A 20,075-nucleotide genomic window follows, 5' to 3' on the forward strand; every position below is an offset into this window, starting at 1 on the left:
CTCAACAAGAAGCAAATAGCACATAGGGCACAACTTCTAATCCCTCAAGCTAAGATTAGACCAAACACTTACCTCGATGCCACGAACACAACTCAAGTTTCACTTATAGCTTTACCCCTCGATTCCACTGCCAATTCGCTCGTATCTAGTCACAAGTTACTTAATTACATCAATACATGCTAAGAGAATCAACTTGAATGCATGAAAATGAATTTCCCAAAGTTTTACCCAAAAAGTCAAAAATCGCCCCTCGGGCCCACATGGTCAAAACTCGAGGTTCGAACCAAAACCCGATTACCCATTCCCCCACAAACTCAAATATATAATTTGTTTTGAAATCGGACCTCAAATCGAGGTCCAAATCCTCAATTTTTGAAAAACCTAGGTTCTACCCAAAACACCCAATTTCCCCCATGAAAATCATTGATTTTGAGTTGAAATCATATTAAAAGATGTTAAGAAGTGAAGAAAATGAGTTAAAAATTACTTACCAACGTTTTTGGAGAAGAAAGGTTGTTTGCAAAATCGCCTCTTATGTTTTTGGAGTTTTGAAAAATAAAAAATAACTGAAAATTCCGTCTAAATATACTACTCTCAGATGCCCTATGCGGACCACACAAAATCAACCGCGGCCGCACATCCCCGTGTGGACTGCAGTGACATGCTTTAGTAGTTTGGCCATAACTTTCCCTACAAATATCCATATTGTGATTTCTTTACCCTTCTGGAAACTAGAAACGAAGGGATACAACTTTCATTTTTGAATCATCTCAAAATTCCTTGTAGATCAAACGATGTAGGCTTCCGAAGTTGGACCATTGAACCTGTGCGGACCGCACAAAATCAACCGCGGCCGCACAGTCACCAGTGCGGACAACACAAAAACTAGTGCGGACCGCACTAGCAGGTTCAGAGATTTGCACTTCTTTGAACCTCCAGTAGCGATGTTTTAAGCATAAGACATCCCGGAACCTACCCGAAACTCACCCGAGCCCTCGGGACTCCAAACCAGATGTGCATACTAACTCAAAAATATCATATGGACCTACTCGTGCGATCACATCATCAAAATAACATGTAAACTCATGAATTAAACCTCAAAACTCAACATTTTCGTCAAAAACTCTCAAAGTTCATAACTCTTCAATCGGAAGTCCAACTCACGTCAAATAAACTCCGTTTTTACCAAGTTTCACAATTATCTTTCAAATACTATAACAAGTGTGTACCGGGCTCCGGAACCAAAATACAGGCCCGATAACAATGGTTTCAAACATTAATTCTTTTCTTTATTTCATAGATAATTTAGTAAAACAATTTCTTTCGAAAATTAATTTCTAAGGCTTGTGACTTTGGAATTCATTTCCGGGTATATGCCCAAGTCCCATATTTTACTACGGACCTCCCGGAATCATCGGAACGCGGATCCGTGTCCGTTTGCTCAAAATATTGATCAAAGTCAACCAAAATCAAATTTTTAACTCTAAAATTTCTATTTCTCATATTTTCACATAAAAGGCTTTCCGGATACGTATTCGGACTGCGCATGCAAATTGAGGTGATACTAAATGAGGTTTTCAAGGCCTCGAAATATATAATTCAATTTAAAAGCAAGTGATGACCTTTTGGATCATCACACTTATGCACAATATCATATGGCTCAATTATATCACAATACCATAAGGATATAAATAATATATCCTTATGCACAATATCACAATACTAAAGTATGACAATATTGTACCTATGTATGTATTTATTACATAGGTACAATAATTGATAATATTATCTGTTGAGTGTAATATTTTAGGCCAAATAATTACAATTGATTTCCAAAAGAGGTACATTATAATATTATGTGAATCTAATAATATTATCTTCAGACACTGTGTAACATTGTAACCGTAAATATACCTAAATCCTTATATTAATATAAAAGCCACATGATATATTAAATAATTTAGGAGTCATAAGATTATGATTTATCATATATCCAATACTTTATCCATCACTGACACGTTGTCTTACACGGTTGTGCGAGACTAAGGAATCCTTCTTAATTCATTCACTTGGTTATAGAAGTTTTGTAGGTTTTTTTTCTGAAAGGATAGTTATATTATATATAATCAAGCCCTTACAAGAGAGCAGTTAAGAAGATGCATTAGTGGCATCAGATTTACAGTACTAGAGTTTGTCCCTAAGGCTCCCGTATAGGAACCATTACTATAAACAAAAGTAGAACTAGCTAAAACATTACTATGAGTACCAGGTACAGTACTAGTTAAAATACTACTATTACACAAAGCAGACCTAGTTTTAATCAACCTTCTTCTTAGCATCCCATTTGATCTTGTTGATATAAAGATGAGACAAAAGGTGGTGGACTTCCAAAGAGTAGACAATTTTCCTTTGCATGCATGGCTCCATAATCAGTGGCGAAACTAGGAATTTCTTCAAGGGTGTTCAAATTTTTAAAAAGTGAAAAAAAATTCCGGCAAAGGGTGATCAATATATGTTATATACCTCTAAAATATAAAATTTTACCTATATATACAGTGCAATTTTTCTATCAATGATGGTCAGTTGACCACCCTTACAACCATGTGGCTTCGCCACTGTCCATAGTTAGCTAGAGTATCTGCAACACAATTTTGCTCCCTGTAGATACTTTGGATAGGGGGACTATCCAGTTGTAGTAGTAATAACCTGCAATCATTAATTTTATTAGTGTATTGCATTGTAGTGGAGTTAAACATACCGAGTATGGCGTGTGCATATGTCTCAATGATGAGTGATTTGAGATGCTTTTGGAAAGCAATTTTCAGTCCCATGAGCAAGGCTAGAAGTTCTGTCTGAATACTTTTCCCATGTATTGATGTTCCTGCAAATCCTATAATCCAATTGCCTTGGTGATTACGAAAAATACCACCAATACCATATTTGGTCTAGTTTAGTAAGCAAGATCCATCAATGTTAAGCTTATAAGTATGGATGTTTGGGGGTGCCATTTTATATATAACGGTATTAAAGAATAATTTTTGATATGGGATTTGCTAGGTAATAAAATTCTGCAGCTTTTTTTAATATGAAAGATATATTTAAAAATCCTTTTTGATAATCTAGAGTGTTTTTATTTCGTATAAGCCATAGCTCCCATAATGCAAATGGTATGAGAGTGGTATTTGGAATTTTATGATGGGTGAATAGTAACTATTGATGTATAAATTGATATAACCAATTTATAGTAGCATTATGGGATAGAGGGGAATTGTCATTGATAGTTGACATCTTAAGCATAGTCCAAAGCTGTATGGCAACTGGACATTCTAGAAATATATGTTGTAATATTTCAGGGGCCATATGACACTGCACACATATAGATGAATTAAGGATACCTAATCTTGTGAGATAAGTAGCTGTTGGAAGTCTATCAAGGCCCAATGAACCGAGGATTCAATTTACCTTTCTTCCCAAATCTCATAACACCCTTCGTGGGAGAAACCTTCAACAGAACCTTCTCGCCAACCATGTAGGACACATCTCGAACCTTCCTGTCAGCATAACTCTTCTGCCTTGACTGCGCTGTACAAAGCCTCTCCTGAATTACCTTCACCTTTTCTAAGGCATCTTGTACCAAGTCTGTCCCCAATAGCCAAACCTCACTGGGCTCGAATCAACCAACTGGAGATCTACACCACCTCCCATACAAAACCTCATACAGATCCATCTGAATACTCGACTAGTAGTTGTTGTTATAAGTAAACTCTGCAAGCGGTAGAAACTTATCCCATGATCCTCCGAAAAAAATGACACAAGCGCGCACCATGTCCTCCAATATATGCATCGTGCGCTCGGACTGACCATCCATCTGAAGGTGAAAAGCTGTGCTCAACTAAACCTGAGTACCCAAATCTCGCTGCATAGACCTCCAAAACTGCGAAGTAAACTGAGTGCCCCTATCTGAGATGATGGAATTTGGGACACCATGCAAACGAATAATCTCCCGGATATAGATCTCTGCCAACCACTCTGAAGAATAGGTAGCACATATAGGAATGAAGTGCGCGGACTTGGTCAACCGATCCACAATCACCCAAATAACATCGAACTTCTTCAAAGTCCGTGGAAGTCCAACTACAAAGTCCATAGTGATCCTCTCCCTCTTCCACTCGGGAATATCCATCTACTGAAGCAAGCCACCCAGTCTCTGATGCTCATATTTCACCTGCTGACAATTGAGACACCGAGCAACAAATCCCACAATGTCTTTCTTCATTCTTCTCCACCAATAATGCTACCTCAAATCCTGATACAGCTTCGCGGCACCCGAATGAATGGAATATCGCGAGCTATGGGCCTCTTCCAGAATCAACTCTCGAAGGCCATCTACATTGGGCACACAAATCCAGCCCTACATTCTCAACACCCCATCATCACCAATAGTCACATCTCTGGTATCATCGTGCTGAACTCTATCCTTAAGGACAAGAAAATGTGGATCATCATACTGGCGCTCTCTGATGCGATCATATAAGAAAGATCGAGAAACCACACAGGCCAATACCCGACTGGGCTCCGAAACATCTAACCTCATGAACCGATTGGCCAAGGACTGAACATCAACTACAAGAGGTCTCTCCCAAACTGGAATATATGCCAAACTCCCCATACTCACCGCCTTGCGACTCAAAGCATCGGCCACCACATTGGCCTTTCCCGGATGGTACAATATAGTGATAACATAATCCTTAAGCAACTCCAATGACCTCCGCTGCCTCAAATTGAGATCCGTCTTCTTGAACAAGTGCTGGAGGCTACGATGATCAATAAACACCTCTTAAGACACACCATATAAGTAATGCCTCCAAATCTTCAACGCGTGAACTATGGCAGCCAATTCCAAATCATGAACGGGGTAGTTCTTCTCAGGGGGATTCAAATGACGAGAAGCATAAGCAATAACTCTACCCTTCTATATTAATACACAACCAATGCCAACTCTCGAAGCATCACAATATACGGTATATGAACCTGAAGCTGATGGCAAAACTAAACTGGAGCTGTGGTCAAAGCTGTCTTGAGCTTCTGAAAGCTCTCCTCACACTCTTCCGACCATATAAATAAATCACTATTCTGAGTCAATGTGGTCAAGGGCGATGCGATAGATGAGAACCCCTAAAAAAACCGACGATAATAGCCTGCCAAACCAAGAAAGTTGCGAATCTCAATGGCTGAGGACGGTTTGGGCCAACTCTGAACTGCCTCTATCTTATTTGGATAAACCTAAATACCCTCGCTGGACACCGCGTGCCCCATCAAAGCCACTGAACTGAGCCAAAACTAACACTTGGAGAATTTTGCATAAAGCTTCTCCTCCCTCAATCTCTGCAACACAACTCTCAAATGCTCCGCGTGCTCCTCTTGACTATGCGAATACACCCGAATATCATCAATGAAGACTATGACAAATGAATCGAGATAAGGCCAGAACACGTTGTTCATCAAATTCATGAACGTTGATGGGGCATTGGTCAGCCCAAAAGACATCACCAAGAACTCATAATGACCATATCGGGTCCTGAAAGTTGTCTTAAGAAAATCCAAGTCCCTGATCTTCAACTGGTGATAACTCGAACGGAGATCAATCTTGGAGAACACCCTCGCTCCCTGAAGCTGGTCGAATAAATCTTCGATGCGAGGCAAAGGATACTTTTTCTTAATTGTTACCTTGTTCAATTGCCTATAATCAATACACATCCTCAGAGTGCCATCCTTCTTCTTCACAAATAGAACTGGCGCACCCCAAGGTGGAACACTAAGCCGAATGAACCCCTTATCAAGGAGTTCCTAAAGCTGCTCCTTTAACTCTTTCAACTCCGCTGGTGTCATCGATACGGCAGAATAGAAATAGGCTGAGTGCCCGGCACCAGTTCAATACCAAAATCAACATACCTATCCGGTGGCATGCCCGGTAGGTCTACAGGAAACACATCGGGAAAATCCCTCACAACTGGGGTAGAATCAATATTGGGAGTCTCTGCACCAACATCCCTCACAAAGGCTAGATACGAAAGATAACCCTTCCCAACCATACACTAGGCTTTCAAGAATAAGATCACTCTACTAGGAACATAATCAGTCAAACCTCGCCACTCAATTCGTGGCACACCCGTTATAGCCAATGTGATTGTCTTGGCATGACAGTCTAGAATAGCACAACACGAAGATAGCCAATCTATGGAGCACGACACGAAAACCACCATACACTATAATAAAAGATCCACTCGGGGCTCCAGACACCCAATAGTTACCACACACGACTGGTACACACGGTCTACAATAACAGTATTGCCCATTGGAGTAGATACATGAACAGGTGAAACAGGACACTCACGGGGCGTATCCAGATAATTGGAAAAGTATGATAACACATAAGAAAGGTGGAACATGGGTCAAATAATACAGAGGCATCTCTGTGGCAGACCGAAACAATACCTGAAATCACGGCATCTAAAGAATCAGCATATGGTCTACTTGGGAGGGCATAGAAATGAGCCTTACCACCACCTGATCGACCTCCCCCTCTAGGGAGACCCCTAGCTGACTGACCTCCACCCCTAACTGGTTGGGCGGGTGGTGAAGTAACTGGAGTAGAAGTCGAGGGCTGACCCCTCTACTGAGACGTACCATTATGAAGACGAGGACACTGCCTCCTCATATGCCCAAACTCTCCACACTCATAACAACTCCCCGATGCTGGAGATGTGGACTGAAGGGAACCCCTGGCACCAAAATGACCAATAGAAGGACCTGGTATGGAAGAACCCTAAACTGATGGAGCACGAGACGAACTCTGGGCTGGAAGGGCACTGAGTGATGAATGGTCCTGATGAGAACTATGAGATCAATGACCCGATAATGCCCCACGATAACCTGGACGAGCTGACTGATCTTGCCTGAATGGACGACCTCTGCCCTTCTAGAATTGACCCCTCGAAGGAGCACTACTAAAGCTACTAGATCCCTGAGGTCTCTTGACCTCTATTTCCTCTCACTAATGGCAGCGAACCGACTCAATCTCACGGGCGATGTCAATAACCTCTCGAAATAGCACCTGTCACCCTCTCCCTAGTCATGAGAATCTGAAGCTGATATGTGAGGCCATCAACAAACCTTCTGATCCTCTCTCGATCAGTGGGAACCAACCGAACCGTATGATGGGCTAACTCTTAGAACCGTATCTCATACTGCATTACAGTCATCTCTCCCTGACGCAAATATTCAAACTGCCTGTGCAGCTCCTCTCGGCGAGACTGTGACACATACTTCTCCAAAAAGAAAACAGAGAACTGCTTCCAGGTAAGGGGCGCTACACCAACAGGCCTATGTCTCTCATACGCCTCCCACCAAGTGAAGGCAGCCCTAAAAAACTAAAACGTGGTAAAAGCTACACCACTGGTCTCTAGAATCCCCGTTGTACAAAGCATCCTCTGACACTTATCTAAGAAACCCTAGGCATCCTCGCCCTCTGCACTGCGGAAAGTAGGAGGCTGGAGTCTACCAAACATCTCTAGTCGACGCTGCTCGTCGTCCAGCATAACTGGTACCACAAACTCCTGAGCTGGTGCAACCGGCTGGGTTGGAGGTGTCCCCCGGTGTCTGGAGTCCCTGCACAACCTGCTCAGGTGTGCGAGCAACAGGAGTTTAGGTGCCTCCTCTAGCCTGAGAAGTAGTTGCGGCCGTAGTAACTGAGACCGCCTGAGCCAAACTGGTACACACTTATAATATCTGCGCTAAAGCCTCCTGAAGGCCTGGGATCAAAATAGGCATAGCTGGTGCCTGAGCTGGTGCTGCTGTAGCATCCACAAATGGGACCTGATCCTGAACTGAGGCAGCTGATAGTTCTGCAAGTGTTGCCCTAGCTGCTCTGCCCCTACCACGACCTCGACCGTATCCTCGGCCTCTTGTGGCTCCAACTGGTGGTACTGGTTGTCGGCCATCCTGCCCGATAGCATGTGTCATCACCATCTGTGAGAGAATGGAATAACAAAAGTTTAGTACTCGGATCAACCGATTCGTACGACAAGAATTTCAAGAATATGAAGATTTTCCTAAAGGTTCTGCAGCCTCTTGAGGATAAATAGAGACGTCTCCGTACCGATCCTCGAGACTCTACAAAACCAGCTCATGACTCACGAGACCTATGTAACCTAGGCTCTGATACCAGCTTGTCACAACCCCAAAATACCAGTCATGATGGCACCTATCACACTAATAGGCAAGCCAACCCAAATATTTAATCACAACCCTTTTTCCTTATAATGAGCCATTTTCTAACACAGGTTTAAATACCAATTTTCATAATAAGCGTTTAAAACAACAGAATTTATGTGAAAGTCAAATAAACATGAAACTACACAACCCCAAATATCTGGTTTCACGACTCTAGAGCCTATAATACATGACTGGTTGTCTAATACATCATAAGTCTAGAAAATGCGAAAAAGAAAAAGATAGGAAGGAGAAATCAGGGTTCCAGATGCCATGTAGCTACCTTGCAATCTCCGGCAAATTCTGGATCAGCCAAGGACCCACACTCTGCTGCTAGGTCACCTAGATCTGCACACAATGTCAAAAGGAGTAACGTGAGTACGAAAGCTCAGTAAGTAACTAGAGTAAATAAGGTTTGAAAGCAGTGACGAGAAATTAAAAATCATACAAATGAATAGACAGCAGAATAACATATCAAATTTTACAGTTTAAAATCAGTTTTATCATAAAATCATCAATTTCTGGGTAAATACTTGAATTCATATGCTTAGCAATTTTTCCAGTAGAGGCTTATTTTAAAAGAAGAGTGAAATCAGTGGAAATATCATAACTGGCCCCTCAGGCAATGTATCACTCAGAATATGGCCTCTCGGGTAGCTTCTCGGTCACTCGCGACTCAACTCTCGTCACTCAGTACTCACTCTCAGCACTTAGGCTCATTAATATCTCATAATAACAAAAATCATAGCAACCGCTGTGGCGTGCAACCCGATCCATAGTTTATAGTCGACTACGCTCACTGGAGGTGTATAGACTTCGGAGGGGCTCCTACAGCCCAAGCGTCATATCGTTGCGGCGTGCAACCCAATCCAATATATATATCGTTGTGGCGTGAAGCCCGATCCATAACTCATACATATATAAATACCCTCACTATTTGGTTCTCAACCTCTATCAGTCATTAACCTCACAGCCTCTCAGGCACAATAGTAGAAATTAAGGAACTCAGTCCAAACAGTCCTCACATTTAGAAGTAGAGTGATAAAACTAGTTTTAAGCATTTAAGCAGGTAAAACATGACTGAGGATATGCTTTCAACATGTAGAGTGAGAAAAATAGTAAAAATGTCCCAAAGGGTCTCAACAGGTCGGCATAATTCCCCGAACATGGCATACATCCCATAATATAGTATAAATGACTAAAGTACGGAATATTATAAGGTTCCAAATCAAATACGTGGCTTAACAGTCGCTACGGGACGGACCAAGTCACAATCCCTTCCGGTGCACGCCCACACACTCATTACCTAGCATGTGCGTCATCACATTTATCAAAACAAGTCAAATTTTTTACCTTCAGTTGTAGATTTACAATGGTTAACTACCTGAAATTGGTGAAAATACTACTCCGCGATGCCTTTTCCCCTTGAATCAGCCTCCACTCGTGTCAAATCTATCCAAAATAAGAATCACGACATCATAATATGCTAAGGGAACGAAGCCCAAGAGAAAACAATCAAATAATACCAAAAATTCCGAAATTGGCCAAACCCGACCCCCGGTCCTACATCGCGAAACTCGATAAAAATCACATCAATAGAATTATTTTCCTCCCATGCATTTTACACTACGCGATCGCGGACTGGCTATTGCGTTCGCAAAGAACAAACTCCAAGCCAAGACCCCTGGTCCAATTAACTCTACGTGAACACGACCTTCTCCACGCGTTCGTGAACGTAATGAGCAAACTGGACTGCCCCCACAATTGCTCTATGCGATCGTGAAGAGGAAACATTCTCCAACAGCTGAAACCAAAATCTGCAATTTTTCTTTAACTTAAAATGATCCGTTCAACCCTCTAAAACTCACCCAAGGCCCCCGGGAACTAAACCAAAGGCACCAACATATCCCAAAACCTTATTCAAACTTGTACCATTCTTCAACACACCTCAAACAACATCAAATTAACCAAAACACATCGGATTCAAGCCTAAGTTTCCAAAATCTTCCGAATTCTTCTTTTGATAAAAAACCTAACCAAACCACGTTCGAATGGCCTAAAATTTTGCACACCCATCCCAAATGACACAACGGAACTACTGTAACTCTCAGAATCCCATTTTGACCACTATATCAAAAGATCACCTACCAATCGGAAATCGCCAAAAATCCAATTTCGCCAATTCAATCCTAAATCTACTCCGGACCTCCAAAACTCATTCTGATCATGCTCCTAAGTCCCAAATCACTTCCCGAAACTAACTAAACCATTAATACTCATATCTGAGCCCTCTATCACATAAGTCAATATCCGGTTGACTTTTCCAACTTAACCTTCCTCAAAAGAGACTAAGTGTCTCAAACCTTACCAAATCCTTTCCGAACCCTAACCAATCAGCCCGATCATATATAGAACCATTATACAAAGCATTAAGAAGTAGAAATGGGGAAAACGGAGCAGTAACTCATGAGACGACAGGATGCGTTGTCACAACAATGTTGTAGTTCTAATTTAATAGGACAATGATCTGAGTGGGTACGAGGAAGATATGTAACCAATGCATCTGGGTATTGTTTTGGCCAATCATAATTAGCCATATATACGGTCAATACGTTCAAGTATATTACTACTATTATGCCTACCATTCGTCCAGGTATAACGACTGCCTTTGTATCCCAAATCAGTTAGATGACAATAATTTATACAGTCTAAAAATTTATTAGATCTTGAATTATTAATAGATAAACCACCAAATTTATCATCTACATGTAGTATCTCATAAAAATCACCAACTAAGAACCAAGGGCCCTTATAATTATCATATACACACATTTTATTATGCCATAATGATTGTCTATTTTCTAAATCAGTACTAGCATATATGGCAGTAAATAAACATTTAAAAGGAAAAGGAATCACCTGAACATGGCAGTGGATTTCCTGCGCAGTGGTGGCCACTGGTTCCTATCACGACCCGTATTTTCCACCCTCGGGAGTCGTGATAACGCCTACTAGTGAAAGCTAGGCAAGCCAACCAACTGAACTATTTACATTTTTTTTATTTTTTTAATCTGATAATAGTTAAGAGCCAACAATTAGATAACGACATAATTGAATAAGCGGAAGGCTGCATTGTAAAGTTTTAATAATGCTACTAATACCAATCCATAACAAATCTACCAAAGATTGGTGTCACAACTTCACAGACTGTCTAGGAGTACAAATAAAGGTATGAAAGAAATAAATACAACAACGCCTCTGCAAATACATGAAAGAAACAGGAATAGTAGATAGAAGGAGACGCCAAGGCGTGCGGATGCTTGCAGGACTACCTCGGGTCGCCTGATGAACAAGAAACAACAATCTCACTGCGGTCCGAAGTCTACAGCACTAGGATCTACACAAAAGAGTGCAGAGTGAAGTATTAGCTCAACCGACCCCATGTGCTGGTAAGTGTCTGGCCTAACCCCAGGGAAGTAGTGACGAGGCTAGGACCATACTACCAACTAAACCTGTGCAGTTATATTATATACAGCGGAAAATAAAACAGAAATAAAAAATTAAAGATGGGAAGGGGACATGCTGCGGGGGAATATCATTTATCAAAAGTAATTCGAGAGAAAAGCATAAAGACAATTTAGAATTCACAGCAAAAGAATAAGGAAATCATAACCAACCAATAAACACTTTTATTATCTACTGTTGCGGCGCGCAACCCGATCCAAATCATAAAAACACTATTGTGGCGTGCAACCCGATCCAATTATATTGTTCTTGTGGCGTGCAACCGGATCCAATTATATTGTTGTTGCGGCGTGCAACCCGATCCAATTATATTGTTGTTGCGGCTTGCAACCCGATCCAAATATAATATTGTTGTGGTGTGCAACCCGATCCAAATATAATATTGTTACGGCGTGCAACCCGATCCAAATATAATATTGTTGCAGCGTGCAACCCGATACCAATATACAATTCAACACCAATCATAAAGGAGCGCCGATAAGGGAACAACAATATCGCATAAAGGGAATCAATAACATCATAATAAAATCAAGTAACAACAGAAAATTTGTAAATAAACGTAAAGGACAACATAACTCAATTATCAGCAAGATTTAGGAAAATCAAGGACATGTGCATGGCATCACCCTTCGTGCTTTAACACTCTCTTACCAAAACAATAATCACAAGAAATAAGGGCAAGGAAATAAATGAAATCACAATAAAATCCAGGCAAGGGAACAACAGTACAACAATCGAATCCCGGCGAGGGAACACTATCAAAAATCCTCTTCTCTTTTCCTTTTCACATTTATTTCACAACTCACTTCACAACTTGAGCCAATGCTATATAAGGTTCAATTGCCAATTATACTTCCACAATTAATTTTTCAACTTGAGCCAACGCTCTTCAATATTCAAATACCAATATTACATCCAAAAGCCTTGCTCAAATCATCACAAAAGGCATGAACAATACAAACGGAGTCACATTAATCATAGTATAAGACTCACGCGAATGTTTGACACCAACATATAGATACTTGTCACCATGCCTATACATCGTACTCAACAAATAACACATAGCAAATATGACACAACTCCTAATCCCTCAAGTTAAGGTTAGACCAAACACTTACCTCGATGCCAAGAACACAATTCAAGCCTCAACTATCGCTTTACCTCTTGATTCCACCACCAACTCGCTCGTATCTAGCCACAAGTTACTTAATTACATCAATAAATGCTAAATGAATCAACCCCAATGCATGAAAATGAGGTTTCCAAAGTTTTACCCAAAAAGTCAAAAATCACCCCCGGGTCCATATGGTCAAAACCCGAGGTTCGAACAAAAACTCGATTACCCATTCCCCCATGAATCCAAATATATAATGTGTATTGAAATCGGACCTCAAATCGAGGTCCAAATCCCTAATTTTTTGAAAAACCTATGTTCTACCCAAAACACCCATTTTTCCTCATGAAAATCATTGATTTTGAGTTGAAATCATGTTAAAAGATGTTAATGATTGAAGGAAACTAGTTAAAATTGACTTACAATCGACCTGGAAGAAGAGTTTTTCTTAAAAAATCATCCAATAGTGTTTTGATTTTGAAAGAGTATGAAAAATGGTTGATTTTCGGCTAAGTATAAAAATTGGAGGTTACAAGTATGAGAATTGAGAACAGGGTTCGCAATTGCGAACCCTGACCTTTGCTAGGTTCATATTTGCGAAGGGGGTTCTCCCATTTGCGAGTTGGGAAATGCGAACAAGGGATCGCATTTGCGACTACTGGCTAGGAGGGGAGGCATCGCATTTGCGATAGATTTCCTCGCAATTGCGAGGTAGCTGGCCTAGGCCTTTGATCGTATTTGCGACGAGGCCTTCGCATTTGCGAAGCCTGCAAATGCACATCTGAAAGTTTGCAATTTCTATAGTCCAAAATCCACCCCGTGGCCTATCCAAAACTCTCCCGAGCCCTCGGGGATCCAACCCAAACATGCACACCAACCTAAAAACATCATACAAACTCGCTCGTGCATTTAAATAACTAAAATAACATCAACAACTATAAATTTACCATTAAAATCATGAAATTTTCTTAAAAACTTCAAATTTCTAATTTTCTCAAAACTGATCTGATTCATGTCGTTTCAAGTTCGTTTCTTACCAAATTTCACAGACTTATCTTAAATGACATATAAGACCTCTACCGGGCGTCGGAACCAAAATACGGGCCCGATACCATCGAGTTTTAATCACAATTCATTTTCAAATCTCATAAATAATTTCAGAAAACAATTTTCTTTAAAAATTTATTTCTCGGGCTTGGGACCTCAAAATTTGATTTCGGGCATACGCCCAAGTCCAATATTTTTCTACGGAGCCTCCGGAACCATCAAATCTTGGGTCCGGGTCCGTTTACCCAAAATGTTGATCGAAGTTAAATTAATTCATTTTATAATCAAAATTTACCATTTCTCACAGATTTTCACATATTAGCTTTCTGACTACATGCCCGGACTACACACGTAAATCGAGGTGAGACTAAAAGATGTTTTTAATGCCTCGGAATGCAGAGTTTGTTTTTAAAACAAGTGATAACCTAAAAGGTCATCACATTCTTCACCTCTAAAATAACCGTTCGTAATTGAACGGACATAAGAAGGAAGTAACTGAGTCGAGGAAAAGATGGGGATAACGGCTCTACATCTCGGACTCGGACTCCCAGGTCGATGCCTTAGCAGACTGATAGCTCCACTAAACACAACAGAAGGAAAACTCTTCAATCACAACTGACGAACATGTCGGTCTAGAATAGCTACCGACTCCTCCTCATAAGACAAGTCCTTGTCCAACTGGACAGTGCTGAAATCTAACACGTGGGATGGATCGCCATGATATTTTCGAAGCATTGACACATGAAACATTGGATGCACGTCTGATAAGCTCGGTGGCAACACAAGTCTATAAGCCACCTCTCCCACTCGATCAAGAATCTCAAACGGGCCAATGAACCTAGGGCTAAGCTTGCCTTTCTTGCCAAATCTCATCACACCCTTCATAGGCGACACCCGAAGCAATACCCACTCATCGACCATGAATGCCAAATCACGAACCTTACGGTCGGCATAACTCTTTTGCCTGGACTAAGCTATACGAAGCCTATCTTGAATGTTCCTGACCTCGTCCAAGGCATCCTGCACCAGATCCGTACCCAACAACCGAGCCTCTTCCGGCTCAAACCATCCAACTCGAGACCGACACCGCCTACCATATAAAGCCTCATAAGGAGCCTTCTGAAGACTCAACTGGTAGCTGTTGTTGTAGGCAAACTTTGCTAAAGGTAAAAACTGATCCCACGAGCCTCCAAAGTCAATGACACAAGCTCGGAGCATATCCTCCAAAATTTAAATAGTCCACTCGGACTGCCCGTCTGTCTAAGGATGAAATGTTATGCTCAACTCAACCCCTATGCCCAATTCTCGATGAACTGCTCTGCAGAAATGTGAGGTAAACTGCGTACCTCGGTCCGAAATGATAGACACGGGAACACAATGAAGACGTACAATATCCCGGATATAAATCTCAGCTAACCTCTCGGAAGAATAAGAGACTGCCACAGGAATGAAATGTGCTGACTTGGTCAGCCTATCAACAATAACCCACACTGCATCGAACTTCCTCTGAGTCTGTGGGAGTCCGACAACGAAGTCAATAGTGATACGCTCCCACTTCCACTCAGGAATCTCAATCTTCTGGAACAAACCACCAGGCCTCTGATGCTCGTACTTAACCTGCTGACAATTCAACCACCGAGCCAAATATGAAATGATATCCTTCTTCATTCTCCACCACCAATAATGTTGTTGCAAATCCTAATACATCTTGGCGGTGCCCGGATGAATAGAGTATCGGGAACTATATGCCTCCTCTAAAATCAACTCTCGAAGTCCATCCACATTAGGCACACAAACTCAACCCTACAATCTCAAAACTCCATCATCTCCTAAGGTAACCTACTTGGTACCTCCGTGCTGCACCGTGTCTTTAAGGACACACAAATGGGGATCATCATACGACTAATCTCGTAAATGCTCTAATAAATAAGAACGAGCGACTGTGCAAGCTAACACACGACTGGGATTAGAAAAATCCAACCTCACAAACTGATTGGCCAAAGCCTGAACATCTAAAGCAAGCGGCCTCTAACCGACCGGAATATAAGCAAGACTGCCCATACTGGCTGACTTCCTACTCAAAGCATCGACCACCACATTGGCCTTTCCCGGATGATATAAGATAGTGATATCATAGTCCTTTAATAGCTCCGACCACCTTCTTTTCCTCAAATTCAACTCCTTCTTCTTGAACAAGTACTGCAAACTCTTGTGATCCGTGAACACCTCACATGCCACGCCATATAGATAATGCCACCAAATCTTCAATGTGTAAACAATGGCTGCTAACTCTGAATCATAATAGTTCTTCTCATAAATCTTCAACTGCCGCGAAGCATAGGCAATGACCTTGCCATCCTACATTAACACTGTACCAAGTCCAATACGAGATGCATCACAATAAACTGTATATAGCCTTGAACTTGTGGGCAAAACCAACACAGGTGCCATAGTCAAAGCTGTCTTGAGCTTCTGAAAGCTCTCCTCACACTAGTCCGACCACCTGAACTGGACACCCTTCTTGGTCAACTTGGTCATCAAGGCTGTGATAGATGAAAACCCCTCCACAAACCGATGATAGTAGCCTACCAATCCCAAGAAACTTCGGATCTCTGTAGCTGATGCTAGTCTAGGCTAGTTCTTGACTGCCTCGATCTTCTTTGGATCTACCTGAATACCCCCTGTTGAAACAACATGACCCAAGAAAGAAACTGAACTCAACCAGAACTCACACTTCGAAAACTTAGCATACAACTGACTACCTCTCAAAGTCTAAAGAATCACTCTCAGATGTTGCTTGTGCTCTTTCCGACTACGGGAATAGATCAAAATATCATCAATAAAGACTATCACGAATGAATCCAAGTAAGACCTGAACACTCAGTTCATCAAAACCATAAAGGCTTCTAGGGCATTTGTCAACCCGAATGACATCATCAAGAACTCATAATGCCCGTACCGAGTGTGGAAAGCTGTCTTAGGGACGTCGGATGCCCTAATCCTCAACTATTGGTATCTAGATCTCAAGTCAATCTTCGAAAATACCTCGTCACCCTGAAGCTGATCAAACAAGTCATCAATCCTCGACAATGGATACTTATTCTTGATTGTAACCTTGTTCAACTACCGGTAATCTATACACATTCTCATCGATCCGTCCTTCTTCTTAACAAACAACATCGGCGCACCCCAAGGCGAGATGCTAGGTCTAATGAAGCCTTTTTCAAGCAAGTCCTGCAACTGTTCCTTCAACTCTTTCAATTCAGGTGGGGCCATATGATACGTCGAGATAGAAATGGACTGGATGCGCAAAGCCAAATTAATGTAGAAGTCAATATCCCTGTCTAGCGGCATACCTGGCAGGTCTGAAGAAAATACCTCAGGGAACTCACGAACAACAGGAACAGAATCAATAGAAGGAACCTCGGCACTAGAATCATGAACATATGCCAAATAGGCCAAACACCCCTTCTCGACCATATGCCGAGCCTTCACATAAGAGATAACACTATGGGTAGAATGACCAGGAGTCCATCTCCACTCTAAACGAGGTAAACCCGGCAAGGCTAAGGTCACAGTCTTGGCATGACAGTCCAAGATAGCGTGGTAAGGTGATAGCTAGTCCATCCCCAATATGACATCAAAATCAACCATGTCCAGAAGTAACAAATCTACATGAGTCTCAAGACCCCCAATCATAACTATACATGAACAATGGACACGATCTACCATAATAGAATTCACCCACCGGTGTAGACACATAACCAGGAGCATCCAAAGAATCACTAGGCATGACCAGATATGGTGCAAAATAAGATGACTCATAGGAGTATATAGATCCTTGATCAAATAAAACTGAAGCATCTCTGCTACAAACCAGAACAGTACTTGTACCTCCACCTCTAATACCTCTACCTCCACCTCTAGCACCTCAACCTCAACCTTTAATATGTCTACCTCCACCTTTAGTTAGCTGAGCGGGCTGAACGAGTCCCTCATTGAACCTCCCTACTCTCTCTCTCTCAATGGGAAGTATAAGAAGAGCATGACGGGTCAAGTCAATAAACCTAGTCTCGTACTGAGTAACAGTCATAGAACTCTATTGGAGGCACTCAAACTACCTCGGATAGATCTCTCTCTGAGTGACAGGAAGAATCTTCTCTAGAAATAGCTGAGAAAACTGATCCCAAGACAAAGCTGGTGACCCAACTGGTCTAGCCAAACAATAATATCTCCAACAAGTATTGGCGGATCCAGACAAGCGAAAAGTAGCAAAGTCAACCCTATTGGTCTTCACTATCCCCATGTTCCTGAGAACCTCATGACAGTTGTCTAGATAATCTTGGGGATCCTCGGAAGATGCACCGCTGAAGGTAGTAGTGAAGAGTTTGGTGAACCTGTCCAATCTCCACAATGTATCGGCAAACATAGCTGCTCCATCACCAGCCTGTTCTGTTGCTCGACTGAAGAAGTGGTACGTGACCTCGCCATTAACGAAAGGACAAGAGTAGAGGTTTCAATTTAGCATTAAGAGAACAAAATCGCATGATAGAGAAGAATAGAAGTGAAACTTTTCCTAACTATGTAGCCTCTGGGGGATAAATACAAACGTCTCCGTACGGATCCCTCAGACTCTACTAAGCTTGTCTGTTAATTGTAAGACCTATGTAACCTAGAGCTCTGATACCAACTTGTCACGACCCGGATTTCCCACTCTCAGGAGTTGTAATGGCGTCTACTAGTGAAAGCTAGGCAGGCTAACCAACTAAACTCTTTACCTTGTTTTCATTTTTTTAATCCAATAACAGTTAAGAGCCAACAATTAGATAACGACAGAATTGAATAAGCGAAAAACTGCATTGTAAAGTTTTAATAATGCTACTAATACCAATCCATAACAAATCTACCCAAGACTGGTTTCACAAATTCACAGACTGTCTAGGAGTACTACAAATAAAGGTATGAAAGAAATAAATACAACATTGTCTCTCAAAATACATGAAAGAAACATGAATAGTAGATAGGAGGAGACGCCAAGACCTGCGGATGCCTGCAGGACTACCTCGGGTCGCCTGATAAACAAGAACAACAATCTCACTATGGTCCGAAGTCTACAACACTGGGATCTGCACAAAAGAGTGCAGAGTGTAGTATCAGCACAACCGACCCCATATGCTGGTAAGTGTCTGGCCTAACCCCGGCGAAGTAGTGATAAGGCTAGGACCAGACTACCAACTAAACCTGTGCAGTTACATTATATACAGCCGAAAATAAAATAGAAATAAACAATTAAAGATGGGAGGGGGACATGCTGCGGGGGAATATCATTTATCAAAAATAATTCGAGAGAAAAGCATAAAGACAATTTAGAATTCACGGCAAAAGAATAAAGAAATCGTAACGAACCAATAAACACTTTTATTATCTACTGTTGCGTCGCGCAACCCGATCCAAATCATAAAAATACTTTTGCGGCATGCAACCCGATCCATATCATTTATCACTGTTGCGGCGTGCAACCCGATCCAATTATATTGTTGTTGTGGGCTGCAACCTGATCTAATTATATTATTGTTACGACATGCAACCCGATCCAAATATAATATTATTGAGTCGTGCAACCCGATCCAAATATAATATTGTTGTGGCGTGCAACCCGATCCAAATATAATATTGTTGCGGTGTGCAACCCGATCCAAATATAATATTGTTGCGGCGTGCAACCCGATCTAAATATAATATTGTTGCGGTGTGCGACCCGATCCCAATATACAAGTCAACACCAATCATAAAGGAGCCCCGACAAGGGAACACCGATATCCCGTCAAGGGAATCAATAACATCATAATAAAATCAAGTAACAACAGAAAATCCGTAAATAAACATAAAGGATAATATAACTCAATTATCAGCAAGATTCAGGAAAATCAAGGACAAGTGCACGGCATCACCCTTCGTGCTTTAACACCCTCTTATCAAAACAATAATCACAAGAAATAAGGGCAAGGAAATAAATGAAATCACAATAAAATCCCGGCAAGGGAACAATAGTACAACAATCGAATCCCGGTGAGGGAACACTATCCAAAATCCTCTTCTCTTTTCCTTTTCACATTTA

This window comes from Nicotiana sylvestris, chromosome 6, assembly GCF_000393655.2.
Source record: "Nicotiana sylvestris chromosome 6, ASM39365v2, whole genome shotgun sequence".
Classification (NCBI taxonomy): Eukaryota; Viridiplantae; Streptophyta; class Magnoliopsida; order Solanales; family Solanaceae; genus Nicotiana; species Nicotiana sylvestris.